Here is a 19418-nt window from a genome sequence, read left to right as displayed (position 1 = left end):
AATCCAGGACAGTAATAGCATCTTAAACATGAAGGAACAACTAAGTGAGATCCAGTGTGTGAGTGGATGGTGCAACATTCCTTCACCAGAGCAATTAATACCCTTCGGATAAATCTGCCTTGGCCTGATACTTAGTTAAAATATGGGTGCCATTTCTTTTTTCCCCCTTTGGAATGAAACCTTATAAGTCATGTGGATATTAGAAAGTGGAAAGAATGTGTGTTCTTTCTCATTTGAGCTCTATTTTTCTAATCCCTGGTCAGTAAGATCCTAACCCAGTTCTGATAATAGTGTGAATTTCTTGGTTTGTCTTCATTCTCAGACTATGTCAGAGTACTTATATATTTCATAATGGCTCTGAAATCTTCAAGTTGATCTGGCATTAGTCAGCATTTGACCGCAGATTCCTGGTAGGAAGTCCATTCAAGCTATTGCTAATGCTTCAAGAGTACTGTATGTGACTGGCAGAGTGAACACACTGGTGTCCCAGAGATGTCAGCTTTTTGGCCTCAAACCATCTTTAACCGGCAGCTACCGGCTAATATTTCAGCATTACTTTTAGAATGTCAAACTATTATTATCATATGGACAAAAAAATTGTTCAGTTGAAAGATGCATGCTTAAAATGTTTGTACGCTAGAGGTTTACTCTCTATATCTCTCTACTGGATTATTTAATAATTTAAAGTTTCACTTTCTTACTTCTAGAAATTAGAGGACAACATTGCTTTCACTCATCTGCTATGTTACACAGACACAGTACACGGCAGAGGTAAAAGATAAAAGATCAATTCTTATGGATCTCAGAGTTTCAAGCTTTTGAGGCTGGGTTATAGAAACTTTGTAATTATTGTGGGTAATCTTGCAGAAAATTAAATGTTGAGTTTGCATAAGTGAAGAAGTTTGGACTGTTTTGCTTACCATAGCTTGTTAGTGGGTAAGCATCTCACCATCCCCGTCAGGCTTTGGGTTTCACTTCACTGCTAGTAAAAGGCTATTTGTAGCATGAGTGAAATCCCCAGTAGGGACACAGCATCTTATGTTTGAGGCATATTTTAGAGAACCTGTGTCTGTAGTTCACTTGTCTGTTTCAGAATGACTCTAGACCAGTGGTTCTCACCAAGGGCAGTTTTGAACCCTCAAGGACAATGTTTGAAGACATTTTTGATTATTGCAACTGGGAAGAGGGTGCTTTAGGCATCTGATGAGTAGACACCACAGATACTGCTAAACACCATTCAATGCACAGGGCACTCTCTATACAACATGGAATTATTCAACCTCAAATTTCAACAATATTGAGAACGAAAAGCCTTGCTTTTCCAGAATTTAAAAGGTAAGGGAGAAAGTAGGTTGCTTTAACATTTTCAGATTTTATTTATAAATGGATGATTTCATGATTAGCATTTCCCCCATGGGATGTAGAATAAATATAAAAAATACAAACAAGTCATTTTGTTGTTCAGACACTAAGTTGTGTCCTACTCTTTGTGACCCCTGAACTGCAGCATGCCAGGCTTCCCTGTCCTTCACCATCTCCTGGAGTTAGCTCAAACTCATGTCCATTGACTCAGTGATGCCATCTAACCATCTCATCCTCTGTCACCCCCTTCTTCTCTTGCCCTCAATCTTTCCAAGCATCAGAGTCTTTTCCAATGAGTTGGCTCTTTGCATCAGGTGGCCAAAGCTTCAGCTTCAGCTCCAGTCCTTCCAATGAATATTCAGGCTTGATTTCCTTTAGGATTAACTGGTTTGACCTCCTTGCTGTCCAAGAAACTCTCAAGAGTCTTCTCCAGCACCACATTTTGAATGCATCAATTCTTCAGTGCTCAGCCTTCTTTATAGTCCAACTCTCACATGCATACATGACTACTTGAAAAACCATAGCTTTGACTATAAGCCGTTTGTGAGCAAAGTGATGTCTCTGCTTTTTAATACACTATCTAGGTTTGTCATAGTTATTTTTTTCAAGGAGCAAGCGTCTTTTAATTTTGTGGATGTAGTCACTGTCCACAGTGATTTTGGATGTCATATATTTGCTTTAAAAAAACAAGTCAAACATTTACTTTAAAAATATTTGGGATATATTATGTGCATTGTGGCTATTGAACTATCAATGCATGTAATAGCCACCATCCCACAATATCATAGCTATGACTCATGAAGAGCTTGCTGTGTACCAGGTACTGTCCAGAGCATCTTCCCATATACTGATTCAGCTGATCCTCAATGCAACTCCACCGAGGAGGTACCATGACCATGGCCTTCAGTACTCAGACACTGCCATGCTTGACTATAGGAATAAGGTGAGCTCCTGGCAGGAAATGTATGGAACAGAGCCATGGCAGCACTGACAACAATATGTGTGGGAAGAAGGCGGCTTTATTGTTCTAAATGCCCCTGGTTGCTCAAGCTTTTATTCTCCAGGGCTGTTATTGTCAAAGCACTTCTCTGGGAAACTAGGATTGGCATCATAAAGCAAGTTTATATTTGCTTCTAGAGGAAGGAAAAAGAAAAAGGTTTTATAACCCTCTGCTTGCCAGGCCTGCACCTGGTTCCATGCCTGTCCATCTTTTCCTCGCCAGTAACCGTTCTCAACAGAAGTGATCTTCTGGTTGTGTGTAACTGATGGAGAGTGAATATCCATTGGCAGGAAGCGGCCGCTCACCCTTGAGGCTGTAACCTTCTCTCTGGCTGTTCTCTGTCTCATCTCTCTCCCTTTAAAATTTCAACATCAAGGTGGGTTTGATACACTAAAATCTCACATGTCAAAAAAAAAAAAAAAAAAAAACCAACAAAAACCAGGTAGAATCTCTCTGGGCAAGTCTCATGGGAGAGTCTCCAAGAACACATTTAACATGGATTCTCCCTGGAAATGCTATGTTAGAAGTCATATTCCTGGTGGGGGCTTCTGGGAGAATTGGGAAGTTATCTAGATTTGCTGCTTTCACATTTTCTGAGGGTTCTGAGTCCAGGAAATTAAGTTGGTCATAGCTACACAGCTCACCTTTGCCAAACTGGCCTGTTGTATTAAATTTCAGTTGTCATAAAAAACCGAAAAGGAAAACATCACAAATGACTGGAAATACATCAGTATTGTGAGCAGCAGTATTTATGGGGCACGAATAGATATCCTAGGCTATTTATCTTTCTAGTAGCAGTTGAAACACCTCTGCTTTTCTCTTACTGTAAAAGGCCTGGTACTAGAATTGGGGAAAAGTGGCAGTTCAGTGGTTGACTCCTTTAAATTTTTGCTTTCTTCTCCTTTCCTTCCTTATTGAAAACCCCAAATAGAACACAGTAAGGATATATTCAAGTTTGGGGAGTCTGTAGAGAGACTGGGTACAGTAGAGACTTGGCTACAAAGAGGCTGAGTTCATGTAGTATTATATACATACACACACACACACACATATATACACACCTGGCTGCATCGGGTCTTAGTTGCAGCCCATGGACTCTCTAGTTGCCGCATATGAGTTTATTTCCCCTGCAACATGTGAGATCTTAGTTCCCCGACCAGTGATAGAACCTGTGTCCCCTGCACTGCAAGGTGAATTTTTAACCATTTACTCACTAGCTTGTGACCTTGAATCAAATTACCATTGCCCAGTTTCCATGACTGTAAAATGGATCAAATTATAGTGTGTGTGTATATATATATATGTATATGACTGTATGGGCTTCCCTCATAGCTCAGTTAGTAAAGAATGACTGTAAAATGGATCAAATTATTTTATCTATATATATATAGTGAAGATTAAATAATGTGAGATATACAAAATGTAATGGGCAAAGGGTTTGGTGGTTTCTGGGGTAATACCGCTCTTATTGGGTCATTAATGTACATATTGCTATACATATAATACTTCTGGAGTCTTGAGAAACTGGACTCACTCAGTTCTTAGGTTTCAAAAAACTGTGGTCTGAGGACTACACATTTAGATTCACTTCTGTACTCATTAAAATGCAGATTCTGGGCCTCTAGCTGGAGTGTTAAATAGAAATCTCTAGTGTTAAATGTCGGAGAAGGCAATGGCACCCCACTCCAGTACTCTTGCCTGGAAAATCCCATGGACAGAGGAGCCTGGTAGGCTGCAGTCCATGGGGTCGCTGGGAGTCGGACACGACTGAGCAACTTCACTTTCACTTTTCACTTTCATGCATTGGAGAAGGAAATGGCAACCCACTCCAGTGTTCTTGCCTGGAGAATCCCAGGGATGGGGGAGCCTGGTGGGCTGCTGTCTATGGGGTCTCACAGAGTCGGACACGACTGAAGCGACTTAGCAGTAGCAGTGTTAAATGTAGGCTCCAGTAACTTGTATTTTTAGAAACACCTAGTGGGATTCCCATACAATTCAGCATTTGGGGAGCACTGGGTTAGTGGACATCCTTTCCTGCTCTGTGATGCCCTTCCCTTCCTTTCCGCAGCAGCAGAGAAAAGTCTAGAGAATTTCAGCTCCTCTAGCTGAAGGTTCTTCCTCACCCAGGCGGAGTCTTATCTTTGAAGGTAGGAATTCACCACTCTCCAGTTTATAAAGTTCTTTTTATGGTCGGCCCCACGGGGTTAGGTAACCTCAATGATGTGATAATGAGGGGGGAACCAAAGGTCACAAGATTGTGAACATCTGTGAGGAGATTGTAGGCTTAGCCTCTCAGGTGAGGGAAAGGTGAGCGCATCAACTGTGCCCACACTTCAAAGCCTGGAGCTGGTTTGCTGCAGCTAACTTAATTATCTGCACTATTGATATCTTCGACAAACATATCTATACCCCAGATCTGGTTTCTTGCTACACGGTCCGAGAGAGCAGGAGATGGCTGTTCCAGTGCCAACTTCCTAAAATGCTTTTGAGAGTCAGCTGGGTCGCCTAGTCCTCTTTCGCTCTTGGATTAAATATAAAAATAACTATGTAAAGCGTCGCAACCCTCTTTTCCCTGTCTGCTGAAACGGCACTCTCCTAGGCTTTTTCTAGAACCCATTAGAGGAGGAGGAGGCAAGGCAGGGTAACGATATGTCAGACCCTGAAGCCTTGCATCAGATGTTCTTCCAAGACAGATCCTGCTGTTAGGTCTCAGCAGAGGGAGCGAAGAGCTGGTGGCGCAGGTACCTGCCTGGTGAAGGGTTGACCGAGCGGCCGGAGTCTGTTCCAATGTCACCGCCCTTCTTCCCTTCTCTCCGTGGCCTTGTTAGTTTCACTGACCTCTCCATCAGAAGCCCGGCAGGGAAAGAAATACAACCCAAACCAGGCGACCTTCTCACTTCTAAGCCATCCAAGTCTTGAATATCGAGCAACATTTGAGACTGTAGACCAAAGGGAGGGATTTGTCTCTCCCAGGTTTTTGCTGCTCCAAACCAGCCTCCTCTCTTGTTATCCCCCAAACACTAGCAGCAGCTTGTAAACAGCATCTCAAAAAGAAGGACTTGAATCCCTTCAATCCATGACACTCTTCCTTTAAAAAGAAAATTGCATTTATTTATTTTTGGCTGTGTTGGGTCTTCCCCACTGCTTTTCTCTGGTTGTGGAGAGCTGGGGCCACTCTCCCTTACAGTGTGAGGGCTTCTCATTGTGGTGGCCTCCGGTTGTGGAGCACAGGCTTGAGGGCACACTGGCTTCAGTAATTGCAGTGTGTGGGCTCAGGAGTTGTGGCTCTGGGACTCCAGAGCATGGGCTCAATAGTTGTGGTGCAGGGGCTTAGTTGTTCCATGGCATGTGGGATCTTCCTGGGCCAGGGATCAAACCTGTGTCTCTGGGTGTTGGCAGGCGGATACTTTACATCCTGAGCCACCAGGATGTCCCTCCCCCGCTACCCCACGCTTCCTTTAGATTGTAGCTCTTGAGAACAGATTTCTCTGCCAGATGTTGCTTTCATTTTTTTACCTCCTTACAAGGAATATTTTTGGGTCTGCATCCAGAGCAATGGGCATTATGGTGGATCTGTTGACTTTTCTGCCAACTGAAATGGAAAGAAACCAGATGACTCAACCCCCTATCTCGGCCTTGAAATGGAATACAGTGCCCTGTGCTTTGCCACCCAAATGTAGCCTTGCTGTTGAAAGCTGGGATGTCACCTAGGCAGAGACCAGAGGAGATATGTTCCGCTTTTTGCCTTCTTTTCTTTCACGCTTGTAAAAGTCTCTCACACTTGCTGCCCCAGCTTTCATAACACGGTCACTTTTTAAAAATGATTTAATGAATTAAACTTATTTTTGACTGTGCTGGGTCTTTGCTGCTGCAAGGGCTTTTCTCTGGTTGTGGGGGGGGGGGGGGGCCACTCTAGTTGCAGTGTGTGGGCGTCTCATTACAGTGGCTTCTCTTGTCACAGAGCAGAGGCTCTAGGCATATGGCTTTCAGTAGTTGTGGCTCCCAGGCTCCAGAACACAGGCTCAATAGTTCTGGCTCACGGGCTTAGTTGTTCCTTGGCATGTGGGATCTTCCCGGATCAAGGATCAAACCCCACGTCCCTTGCATTGGCAGGCAGATTCTTTGCCACTGAACCCACAGGGAAGCCCAAAACATGATCATTTTAAATGATAAAAATGCTGGGGAGGAGTGCTGGAGCATCATGTAAAGTGACTGTGTCATCTGTCTCACGTTCCAAATATTGATACAAACAGAATTAATTCACACGCCAGGGGTGTCTCGGGAATCCATTTTAAGTTGACACTGAATTTGGGCTTGAGATTTTCCCCCGTGACCACCCATGTTGAAAAACGTTGGCTAAACGAGACAGTGCTGGGCCACCCTCGATCTGTAAATTCACTCAAACTAATTCATTAACTAACCCTTGATTTTAAATAGTAGTGACCAGAGGTTAAAAAGTAAATGACTGTTTCATGTTCTTGTTTTGTGGTGAGGTGGTTCCCCATACCTGGCGTATCCCTCTTATTTTATTTGGAAGAAAGAGCAAAGATGATGTAGTTATCATTCATAGGTTCTTTAACGATATGATTTCTCAGTTCATTAAGGATTACCTTTTAAAATATATCTGATTTGTAGAGTCAGTGAAGAGAATGCCGATTCCTGTTTATCTTGCATTAAATTTAGTTTGTGGCTAAACTAAGACTTTCTGTGTCTTTCTAGTTCTCCCAGCCTTGTCTTTCTATTCCTGCACAGTGAATTTAATAAAGAAACTATCTTCGAGTAATAATTCTGACAAGCCCTGGACATTCCTTTGGGGGAAGAGGACTGACCTTTTCCTGTTTTTAATAAAACCTCTGTGAATTTGGGTTTGGCTCTTGTGCAGTCCTGTGCAACTGTCTTTTTATTCCAGAGTTAAGGGTGGGATGAGTCCATTTATTTCCCATGAATTGGGAGCATGAATGCAGTCCTGGGCTCTTCTGAAGTTTGTAACACGTATGGCCTATTACATTTGCTTCTTACACACATTTAGCTACTTTGAGTTATATTATTTTCTATTTTGGTGGTTGTTAGATTTTGTTTTTTTATTTGTGATTCAGTGCCCCATCTATTTCTAAAAGAACTAGGAAGGAGTCATTTTGTAATACGAGATTGAATTCTGCTCTGGTGATTGGCAGGACATTTTTTCCTAACAGTGACGCTGGTGATTTTAAAAGCTTCATTTTTGTCTTTGTCGTGAGCAAGGAGCATTTTCCACCTTATTAACTCCTGAAAATCCCACTGGATGAATAATTTGGAATGGAAGAACTTAAGACCTTTTAGGGTGAGAAAAAAGAACAAATCTACAAAATTTCTTATGACTATTCTTTATGGTCACTAAAAATATTTGGCATGCTAAGTAAAATAGCCTATCTATGAAGGTTGGATATTTTAAAACAGAATAATGTGTGTAAAATAATAATTTCTAAGAGACACCTTCTCCACAGTCTCAAGAAGATACCTGTACATTTGTTTGGATTGTTTAGGCTCACTCAGAGGCATTTATTCCCTTGTGTCTTTCTATGTCATTTTCAAAGTTGTTTTGATTTCATAACTCAAAGTTGACTCTTTTCTCCTGAATCATAGCATATTCCCTGAGAAACAGAGGAATTTAGTTGCTTAAAAAGGTAAAGATGTCTGAATAAAGTTAATTTAGTATAATATGACACAGCAAGCTGATTTTTATTAAATCCCAATAAAGACGATGAGTGTTACTTTACCCATGATAACGGCAATGGTCCAGCCCTCTTCAACCATGTAAGAGTATAGATTTCTGGCCAGGGTTTATTTGGCATCATCTTTCTTTAGCTCGCTTAGCTTAATTATACAAATATGAGAATCCAGTAAATGATGGAGACATTAAGAAGTTCAGAGGAAAGGGGAAATCACTGGACTCATAAAACCTTTAAGTGGATCTACATTATCTTTGAATTAAATATAACTCGGCAAAGACTTTTGTTGACCTTCACAATATGACCTCAATCATCATTTCCTCACATTCTTTTCCACTTCACCCACGTGCTTTGCATTGCCTTCTCAGTGGGGGATTGGATGACAGCAAGAAACCCCTAGTCTTTTTTTAAGAAGAATATTTTTATTGAAAATGCAGCATGAATACAGAAGACAACACAAATCAAATGCATGTCCTAATGCTCTGTATAGAATCCCAGGGATGGGGGAGCCTGGTGGGCTGCCGTCTATGGGGTCACACAGAGTCGGACACAACTGAAGTGACTTAGCAGCAATGCTCTGTATATTTATATATTGTATGAAATATGTGTACATATATGTGTATATATACTGCATATGTATTGTACACCAGCTGGGACAGGAAATAGAGTTTTGCTACCCCAGAATCCCTTCCCTGTGCCTCACCCAATCACAACCCTTTGAACCCCCCCATAAGTAACCATTATCCATTATAATAGTCACTTCATTATATTTTTAGAAACACATTTATCACCCAGTGGGTACCCACAAACACCATGTTTAGTCTTGGCCATTAAAAAAATCGATATGCCTTTAAGTCTTTTTTAATCTGTAAAGTTCGCTTTTAATCCCTTTCATTTCCTTACAATTTATCTATTGAGGAACTTGGGCTCTTTGACCTATAGAGTTTCCCTGAGCCTGAGTTTTCCCGACTGTACACTCATAGTCCATTAGACAAGTTATTCAGCCCTGGCTGTCCTGCAGATTGGCTGCTAGATCCAGAGACTGGGTCAGACTCCAGTCTGATCCTTTTGGCTCTACTGTAGGTGGTGTTTGACAAGGCTGCAATTGTAATTGAAGCTCAGATTGTTCCCTTGAGTCAGTGGGGAGCCCTTTGAGTTGGGTCTTTGAGTCCTTTGGTCATTGTCTTAAAAGCCTCTAACTTTCCTGCCCTCTGGTAATACAAGATGTTCCAGGTTCATCTTGTATATTTCCTGCCCTAGATCTGGAATCAGCCATTTTCTCCAAGAAGCTCTGGTTTCTCTAGGTGAGAAATGTTAGTCTTGAGTGCTAAGGATACTCCCTACTACTGGGTTTGTCATTGTTTCCTAACCCTTTGTAAAGGACGGGATTGGGAATCTCTATCAAAAACTCATAAAATGATATGGTTTGCAGTTTATCTTACTATATATTTTAAGAGCTTATGAATTCATATTGATACTCTAGTTCAAATGTGAGATTATAGAGTTTTATTTTACCTCTTCTGCATTACATTTATATATCCTTCCTTCCACAAGAATGCTGGTTCTCAAAGGCACAGGGGGATAACAGAATTAGAATATCACGTAATTAACTCATTTGTTTTATCCCAAATTATGTGCACAGTAGTCTCAGGAAAATAGTGCTAAAACTAGGACCGTTGTAGCTATTGTAAATTAAATTTTTTTTTTTTTTTTGCATATGGTACCCTTCATCCTTCTCTCATTTTTAAATAGTTGCGCTATATCCTCCACATTGTCAGAGTTTAGTCAGTAGATACTCTGCTGTCTGCTGCTTAGCCTCCTTCTAGGCTAAATTCTGCAGCGAACTACATATTTTGATATTCACCACTAGTCCTTATGTTGTTGGCCTAATTGTTTTGATTGCCTGAAGCTCATTTTCTAGCATGTTCTTTTGAAAGGACTCTGCTGCTGCTAAGTCACTTCAGTTGTGTCCGACTCTATGCAACCCCATAGACGGCAGCCCACCAGGCTCCCCTGTCCCTGGGATTCTCCAGGCAAGAACACTGGAGTGGGTTGCCATTTCCTTCTCCATTGAAAGGACTCAGGGAGACAATATTTTTTCGGTTCTTGCCTATATCCATGCCAGTTTGCTTGAACCTTTAATACTTGTAAATCAGTTTTGCTGGATATAAAATTATTTTCTTTTATTTCATATATCAAATGGACAACTCTGATTTCTAATGGCCTAAAGCATTGCTTGTGTGCATGTGTGCTAAGTCACTTCAGTTGTGTCTGACTCTGTGAGACTCTATGGACTGTAATCCGCCAGGCTCTTCTGTCCATGGGATTGTCCAGGCAACAATACTGGAGTGGGTTGCCATGCCCTTCTCCAGGGGATCATCCTCAAATGGTAATTTAATTTTCTTAACACTGTATGTCACAGTGTTTTTTTGTGACAGTAATTTTGCCTAAAATTCCAAACGCTTTTATTGAACATGTCTTAGTATTGTTTTGGGGGGCCAATATTGGCAGATACATGTTATAGATTTTAATGTCATTTCAAGTTTTTTTATACTTCGGAAATTTTCTGGAGTTATGCTGCTGCTAAGTTGCTTCAGTCGTGTCCAACTCTGTGCAACCCCTTAGATGGCAGCCCACCAGGCTCCCCCGTCCCTGGGATTCCCCAGGCAAGAACACTGGAGTGGGTTGCCATTTCCTTCTCCAATGCAGGAAAGTGAAAAGTGAAAGTGAAGTTGCTCAGTCGTGTCCGACCCTCAGCGACCCCATGGACTGCAGCCTTCCAGGCTCCTCCATCCATGGGATTTTCCAGGCAAGAGTACTGGACTGGGGTGCCATTGCCTTCTCCAAGTTATAGGTCTTAATATTTGTTATGTTTCCTTTGGTTCCATCTTCAGAATCTCTTGTTACCTGTATGTTCAATTTTCTTTGCTTATCTTTACTATTTGTCTCTTACTCTTCAGACTGTTGTTATCTCTTTCTTTTTTAGCCTTCCTCCTTTTTACCTTTTATATTCATTAAGGAATTATTTGTTGTGTTTGTTTTTAGTTTAGCTGGCATTTATAATTTTTTTCCTTTTATTTCAGTTCTTTTTTTTTTTTTTTTTAGTACTTCAACCATACACTTTATTTTTTTTTTTTTTTAATTTTATTTTATTTTTAAACTTTACTTTTCTGAGTCCTGTCACCATATTTATGAGTCCTTTAAACCTGATTGTGATGTTCTTTGTATTTTATATCCTTTCTTAATGTCTTCAAACTTCTTTTGAAATGATAGGTTATAGTTTTGATCTGTTTTGAGAGAATGTCTCTCCAGCATGCTTTTGTTGTGTTTAGGGATTTTTTTTTCTGCTCCTTATTCTTTATTGTAATTATAATAACTTTGTATGAAATTTGACCTTGATACTTTTTCATTGTTTATTTTTATGGGAAATTAATTTTCGTGTCAGTTTAGAATGAAGTAGGGTTCAAGAAGTCTCACTAGCTTTATAAAGCTTTCTCTCCCGTGTATGTGTGTGTACTGTTGGGGTTTTAAGAATATGGTAGATCACTTCTTAGGATCCCCTCCTGCTTTCCCCTCCTCTGCTTTGATCTAGACCTTCTCTTTCTTGCAGGTCTCTTATTCCATGCTGCTCAAGTTTATTGTCTTATGCAGTAGTATCTCCTCAATGGGGACTGACTCTGGAAGAGGAACAGTTCATGGTTGACAGCTCGTGGGAATTAACCTGCTTTGTCCCTGCCAGTCCTACTTACTATGGGGCTGTTGCACTTGGGTTTAAAAAAGGACAAAACTCCAGTGAGTAGTGTTGGGTGTTTGTATGATTCCGTTCTCAGTCCCGTTAGTTATCATGCCCATTACTTCCTTCTTCCTGTCATCCACATGCCGATTCCATGCAGGATCTGTGACTCTTGGTAGTTTGCCCCATTGAATTGTTTGAGATTCATGAGGAAATTACATCTCCTGGTTTTGTTGTCCGTGGATTTAGGGGTTTTTTGTGTGTGTGCAGTTGTTCTATTTTTACAGCATTCAAAGGATTGAAAAACTATGTTGCCATCGCTGCCAACATTTTTCTGGAATTCTCTCCCCAGCTTAGTTTAAATAGTGGCCCATATGATTAGCGGCATGTATATTACAAACAGCAGCCCAGGAAAAGGGATATGGCCAGCTCCCCCAGAAGAATCTACTTCTGTCCAAGCTAACTCACCCTGATAGGGTGGAACCTGTAAATACAATATCAACGGCACCATGTTCTAGGAAATGAAATTGCATTTATGGGTTCCACTCCATTGGAGTGAGTTAGCTTCCTTGGTGGCTCAGATAGAATCTGCCTGCAATGCAGGAGACCCAAGTTCCATCCCTAGGTCAGGAAGATCCCCTGCAGAAGGAAATGGCAGCACTCGCCAGTATTCTTGCCTGGAGAATCCCATGGACAGAGGAGCCTGACAGCTATAGTCCATGGGGTTGCGAAGAGCCTGATACAAGTGAGTGTCTAACACAAAAACAAAACAAAAAACAAAAAAAAAACAAAAAAAACAGATGGTATAGGAAACTTAGCTAGTCAGCCCAGAAATGGGAAGAAGTCTTGCATAATTTTGGTTTTGTTTTGATATACATGCAGCTTTTCTTTCCTTCAGGAAGCATGAATTTCTGTTTATACCTTGACTTCTTCCAGAATAAACATGGTGACTTATAAATATAAGCACAGTAGCAAAAGATAAAACATAATACTGTTTGGTTGAGCACATTAGTTAAAGTAGACTAACTGCAGAAACAAACATTCTGAACATCTTGGTGTCTTAAAGTATTTCTCACTAATGCCACCGTCTCACCTGGATTGGAGGCTGGGGTGAGTTGGATACTCACTCCATGTAGTTATTCAGGGACCCAGACCATCTTCAAGTCACTCAGAGGCTGAAACCATGGAGGAGAGAGAATATAGAAAATCTTGCAGGAGGATGTTAGGGGTCAGTGATGTCATACATCATTTCTGCCCATATACCATAGGGCAGAGTTTATTCATGTATCTATATGCCAGGCAGGGAAGCTGGAAAAGGTAGTGTAACTGTGTGGAAGAAAACAGAAATGGAGTTTTGTGAGCCCAGGATCTTTCATGATGAGGAAATGAGGAAAGAGAAGAATAAGGAATAATTTATCAGGGTAGAGTGGCCTTTAAGCCAGAAAAGAATTGTATAAAGACCTGCATATGGGGAAGAGTAGCTTGGCTTAAGAAACTTGAAAGGATTCTGGTAAACTTGGAGCATCAGACGAAGTCAGAAAAGGAGCCTGCACTGGCCTCTTAAGAAGGGCTTGCCTGTTGCCTAAGGATTCTAAACCTTACCCTGCACGAGAAATGGAGCTGTTGGTGATTTCTAAGCAAGGAAGTGCCATAATCGAGTTTGTGATTTTGAAAGAGAATTCTGGCCCCCAGCTATTACCAGCCATGTCTCTGAAATGGAAGAGGAAACTGATTCTGAACCTTTCTCGATCATGGGCCTAGTGCTATAACCCAGGGAAAACTGAATTCACCTCTGCCTGAGCCCGTCTAAATCATGCTTACTTGGTAGGCTTCCATTAACGGGCTACAGTCACAACCAGGGCCCGCAGTGAGTTCTATAAATTCAGATTGGAAATGTAATTTCAGATCTCACCGGGCCTGTGTTGTTTCAGTGATATTATAATCAATGACGGTAGCTCTCTTTGAAGCTCATAAAGTGACCTCTTTTGACATTGATTTCTCATGTGTTTTTTTTTCGCTGACCTTTCCTCACCTCCTATGTCTCTTGATTTGCTAAGGCATCGTATTTTATTGCCAGGCACCCTTATAATAACCACCGTGGCCATACATTTCGCTTTGTTCAGATCATTACTACCTAAATAGACACTGCTGTGGCGAGATCTAGTCCTGGGAACTGGTGTTGCAATGCTGTTAGAAGGGGATGGTTTTTCTTCTTTTAGAAGATACCAAAGTGAGCTGCTGAGTAGTCTTCTTTGCTTTGAGTGGAGTCTAGGAAGATTACTATGTGTATTTTGTCCTTTCTTGTGGGTAGAACACCAAATGGAGAAAAGCAGAGAAAATGACTATGAGTATCAAACCTCACATGGACATTTCCATGACATTACCACATCTTGCTTGAAGTCCATAGGAGTTTAAATAGGAAGGCAAATAAAACCGGCATCTTCCTTAGAGAAGTGCATGGTGTGTCTGGCATTTCTGCTCCCCCAGCATGACCTTTAGAAGAGGATGTGATCAATCACCTATGGAATCGTCTCTAGTCTGGCTGTTAAGGTCCTGGAGGTGGAAATGGAGGGATTTCAAGGCAAGCACCTGAAATGGCTGAGTGCAGACTTATTAGAGAAATACTCATGCTTTTTTCAGTAGCTTCCAGAAGGTTCCCAAGCACCTGATGTATGATGGACTTTCTCATTTTGGGCATCTGCTATCTTTGCCGAGCTCAACATTCCAGGGAGGTTACTTTTTTTTTTTATTTGTTTCATTGTTCAAAACTGAACATGTCAGCAGCAAGCAGCCACCCAGCTTTGTAAGGAATGCCACGCTGACAGCTTCCCAGATGCCGAGGAATCGGCTGAGCCTTTCTTGTAAAGCAGCACTGTCCACAGGAGCCTTAGTGCCACTGGGACCCACCATGGAGTTACCATATACCCTTGCCCCTGGAAAAATGTGCCAACCCCTCCTTCTCATGTTGCCTGATGTCTGGTGCTAACAACCATGACGCTGGCACTTGGATAGCTCTTGAAAGAATCCAAAGGGCCTCTTCTTCAGTACTGTCAGAGTGAAAAAAGGAAACCAAACGAGCACCATAAAAGGCCATTCATTTGCTGATCATGCCAGTCAGATTGTTAGGAATGAAAGAAATGATTTGGGGAGCACATATCGAAGTTTTAATATTTATTATTGAATAAGTCTATTGAGGTCTAATGCCTAGAATAAGAATCACATATACTATTTTTCTATAGCATCTGATGGGTATTTTGGGGCAACTGTTTTAAAATATGTAACTTTAATATGATTAAAGAAGAAGGAAGGAAGATGAAAGCAAAGTACCTCTTGATTTCCATGTTCACCTCCAGGGGGGCCTATTTGTTTTCATCAGAACTTCTGTAATATGTGAGAGCTGTCTTAGTGATTAAGGACGGTTAGTCCACAGACTCTGGCTAGAAAATATAAGATTCCTTAACCAACTGCCCTAGATTGCCTCCGAGAAACCATTTAAGGAATGCCCTGCTGTGGTTAACTATCTTGTCAACCAGATTACAGTCCTCATTACCCCCACCCCAATGAGAAGGTAGAGACTGTTCTCTTCTAAAAGTGTGTTTTTGGTCACAGACTTACACTTGCCACTTAATCTAGAAATGTCTGGAAACGTTCTGTCAGGTCAAGGGGAGCTTCTAGTTTGTTTGACACACTCCTGGATCTATTGTTAGAAATGTTATTACATACCTGGTTCTGACCATCTCGATCTCTTTTAGATTATTTTAGAAAGATGGGCTGTGGGACCTAATGCCATTCTAACATGAATGTAATATATGGTTATTACTCAAGATGTAACCAGGAATTCATTTGGAATAATGTACAGAGGGTGATGGCTTTGATGCTGATGTGTTCAGTCACTGTGAAATTTGCCCCAGCATCTGCTTCAGGGTTACCCCACATGCCTCTGGATACTAGCAGATGATCGTCTATACCAAATCTTAAAGTCCATCTCTTTTGAATCACCGCAGTTCCTTGTGTGGCACTTCCTCCGAAGTGACATTAACACTTTCGTCAGAGTTTCAGAATTCAGTCTCAAAATCTAAGGTCTATTTATGTTTGGCATCCTTTGTATGTCTTCCTGGGCAGCTTGAAATAAGTCTGATGGGAAAGTTGATTCAAAAATGGTCTCGCTGCTCTTGCTGTTGTGTTTTCACAGTACTTTTGAGCACTTTAATAATGGGAAACAAGACTCCTGACGGGTCCAGTTGCTTTTGAATAGGACCTCTTGGCTGTTTAAAAGCATAGTCGACGTGTAACCCAGTTATCTTGTCTCTCAGGGAAACTCCTATCCCATATGACTCTTCACTGTCGTGTGCCTCTTAATAGAGAAAATGGTCCAGTGGCTGGTCCAGAAACTTAAGGATGGCCCAGGCCGCAGGCACACATTCACTCGTGATCATTGCCCTTTTAATTTGAGGCTCTGGCAGATGGAAAATTATTTGGATGTTGCAGTAACAGCAAAAATAATGTTGGCGTCCTCTGAGCATTTGCCTGGAGAAGCCCAAGAAGCCTGTTTCTTATAATTAGAAGGTGCGTGTGAACTTGAGACGTAGCAGAATTAGCCATTGTAAGCATGAACTGATTCACCTTTTCCAAGTGACAAGTGAAGAATAAGCCTAAGGTTGCCTGGAGCTTTCTTCAGGATAATACCCAAAGGGAAACCCTTGTAGGTTCAAGCCCAGAATTATCAAATGACCCAGTCTTTCCCATCCATCATCCCCCTCCTTATCCACTCTTTTCTGTCTTGTCTCAAAACCACCTAAGGACATAGAAACTGCTGACTTCAGCTTCTTGGCCAATGCATAGGTCTTAGATCCTGGATGTGAAACGAGGAGGAAAAAGTCTTTCACAAAACCTTTCTTCCAGGATTTCATTTTTTTCCTTTGTCAGCCTGTGTACACACCTGAAAAAATTTTTTTTCTCTTTCTATCTTGAAGTCTGCTCTGTTCACTGATTCTTCCTCACACCTGGCTATTTCTAAACCTGACGGCCAAAGCAATGTTCCATGGCCTGAGCAGTCATTTTAAATGGCACTATTTTTACCCTTTGGAGCCCTAGAAAGATCTTCTAAAAGCAGACACAGACACTCAAGTCCTAGTGACATAGCAAGTGAGCTATTGTTACCAACCAGGCTTTTTGGCCTGCTTAATCAATGGAAATTGATAAGAGACCAGAAAGAAGGTCAGAGAAGGTTTTACTGGGGCATTCATTTAGCAGTGGGGAGCAAAATCAAGTAAGGGGTTCCCTTGCTAGATCCCCAAGGTGGGGGGCGCATAAGCTTGTTCTTTCCACAGGGTGAGGGTAGGGGGGTGTTCAGGGGGTGGGCTGAGGGGTGGCTTAGGTGGGTTGCCCCATGGCTTGCCCACCCCTTTGGTGGTGTTGAATGCAGGTCTGATCTGTCCCCTACATTTGCTCCCAGTGCTTTGTATCTGCTCCCAGCTCTTCAGAAGTGGCAGTAGGGTTTTTGGTCTTTTTGTATCTTGTTCATAATTTGCGGCGATTCCACAGATATGCAATTATTCTTAGTCCCTTACAGTTTCTTCGTATTTTGTTGCTGGAGGAGATGTTTGCTCAGGTGCGAGCACTGCAGCAAAGGGTCCCAGGTGCTGGCCCGTCTCCCTATGACTTTTTCCGGGCTTCTTGATTATTAGTTTAATGATTGATTTATTTTGGTGGGGGTCCAATCAGCTGGGACCATTTATTATCAAGCAAATTGAGGCAAAGGTAGTGGCTAAAAGAACAGAGGAGAAGAGGTGACTGATGGACCCACATCTAGGTTTGGACAGTAGATAACCTGGATCGCCTTCTGCCCTGGAGATGCTGCTTCTCCACACATTAGGCCAGTCTGACACCTCTGGTTTTAGGAGCCTGGCATTTTCTCCTTTGATTGGCAATCACCGCCTCTCTGTGGAGTTTCTCTGAGCAGAGGAGCTGCTTGGCTTTCCTGTAGATGAGGAACCATTCACATGTGGAATGTCTGCCCCTGCTCTGTTATTCGCACTTGAGTGGTCCCCAGATGACCTGTGACACCAGATGATCAAGTTGCCCAGGGTGTATGGTCTATCCCATCTAACAAGAAATAACGGAGTCTTGCTGGGGAAGGGCTATGATTTGGGCGTGATCTTTCCCATGTGTAACCGAGTTTTTGTTGGATTGCATCTAGTTTTACTACTTCAACAACTTCTCTGGGCCAGAGAATCCATTTATCAAGCTGTGTTGCCAGAAGTTCTTCTTCATGCCGTGTCCCCTCCCCCCGATTGAGATATCTTGGCAAATCACTGCAGATGATCCTTGGGGTCCAGGTCAGAGGAGCACATAGGTAAGACAGCCTCCTAATAAAGTTCTTTGACGTCTCACTTATTAACTTCCCTTGAATGGAGTTGAAGCACATCTGACTTAATGATGAAGTTTGCTCCATGTAGAAGATGCCACAAATCTTCTGATGGGAAGTTTTCACATATTTCTGTTGTTCTTTGTAGACTTACTTGCTCAAAATGATGCAATCTCTTTCCTGGAACATACAGTCTTTCCATATGAGAGCAGAGAGGACCTTTTCCTTTCCACAGAGTCTTCCCAAATGGGAGCACAGAAGACCAGCTTTCACTTTCTCTTCTACTCTGTTCTGGTGCAATTTCTTTTCTTGTGGCCTCTTTCTTCTGGTTCCCAGAATAGCTTCTGTTGAATTCTCATCAGCGGCACTGGCTCCTCCCCCTGGATTAGAACCAGCTCTGGTGCAGCCTGTGGCAGAAGAGGGTGCTTGGAGCTCAGGCTATGTCTATGGGCTTAAGAATTGCGGGGAGGGCACAGGGCAGCAGGAAGATGGTGAGTGCCCAACATGGGCAGACTTCTCAATGTACCCCCTGTCTTCTTGAAGGGGCCAATGGATGCATCTGTTGTTCTTTATTTTTTTTCTCCTCTGCTGTCTTACTGTTTTATCACCTCCTCCAAAGATATTCAGGTTTCTTCCCATGATCGGAATCGTATTTCTCCTCTTTTCCAAGAAGCCTTATTCACTTCCTTCTTTGGTCTCCATAGAGACATGCTTCTTGGTTCTGTGAATCCCCTGTTTTAGCACTTTCTTGCAGGTACTTATTCTATGAGATGAAAGATTCCTGGTTATAGAGGACTTATTGGCCACATTAAGGATTTTGATCACTGTCGAATGGGCAAGGAAAGCTTATGGTCTAATTAGATATGCGTTGTCAAAAAAGAAAAACACACACACACACACAAAACACTCTGGCTTCAAGTTGGAAGCACATAAGAGGATGGCCAGAGTGTGTTGCAGGGAGGGAAATTTACTCACACTTAGGTACCTACTCTAGTGTGTAGCACAAGATACATGATGTCCCAGTCTCTTCCAGTTTTCAATCATTTTCTTTCCTTTGAAACAGTCCCTTTTGGGTCACTGCTCAGAGTTACCCACCCAGTCTCCTTCTCCCCAGGATGGCAGTGGCGCCACGGGAGAGCTTGCAGTGCCTTGGACAGGGGTGCAGTGGTATCTGCGTAGAGGTTTTGGGGCCGCTCTCCGGGTGCTCACTACTGCCCTCTGCAGGAAAGGTGGCTCACCACCTGTCTG

General features: G+C 42.1%; 1 protein-coding gene across 7 annotated transcripts in view; it reads left to right on the top strand.

The window, feature by feature from the left end:
- The window catches only part of ESRRG (estrogen related receptor gamma), a 693887-nt gene that overhangs the window by 72522 nt on the left and 601947 nt on the right, over window positions 1-19418 (top strand). For 3 of the 7 annotated variants that reach the window (XM_055581893.1, XM_055581891.1, XM_055581892.1), the window contains one exon: window positions 18003-18158. The exons of the other annotated variants lie outside the window; for them this stretch is intronic. The gene's annotated coding sequence lies outside the window, so the exon portion shown is untranslated. The remainder of the gene's footprint in view (window positions 1-18002; window positions 18159-19418) is intronic. 7 annotated transcript variants of the gene reach the window in all.

The sequence above is a fragment of the Bubalus kerabau genome, chromosome 5 (assembly GCF_029407905.1).
Source record: "Bubalus kerabau isolate K-KA32 ecotype Philippines breed swamp buffalo chromosome 5, PCC_UOA_SB_1v2, whole genome shotgun sequence".
Classification (NCBI taxonomy): domain Eukaryota; kingdom Metazoa; phylum Chordata; class Mammalia; order Artiodactyla; family Bovidae; genus Bubalus; species Bubalus kerabau.
Note: the sequence above shows the minus strand (reverse complement) of the source record. Positions and strands in the feature narration are given on the sequence as shown.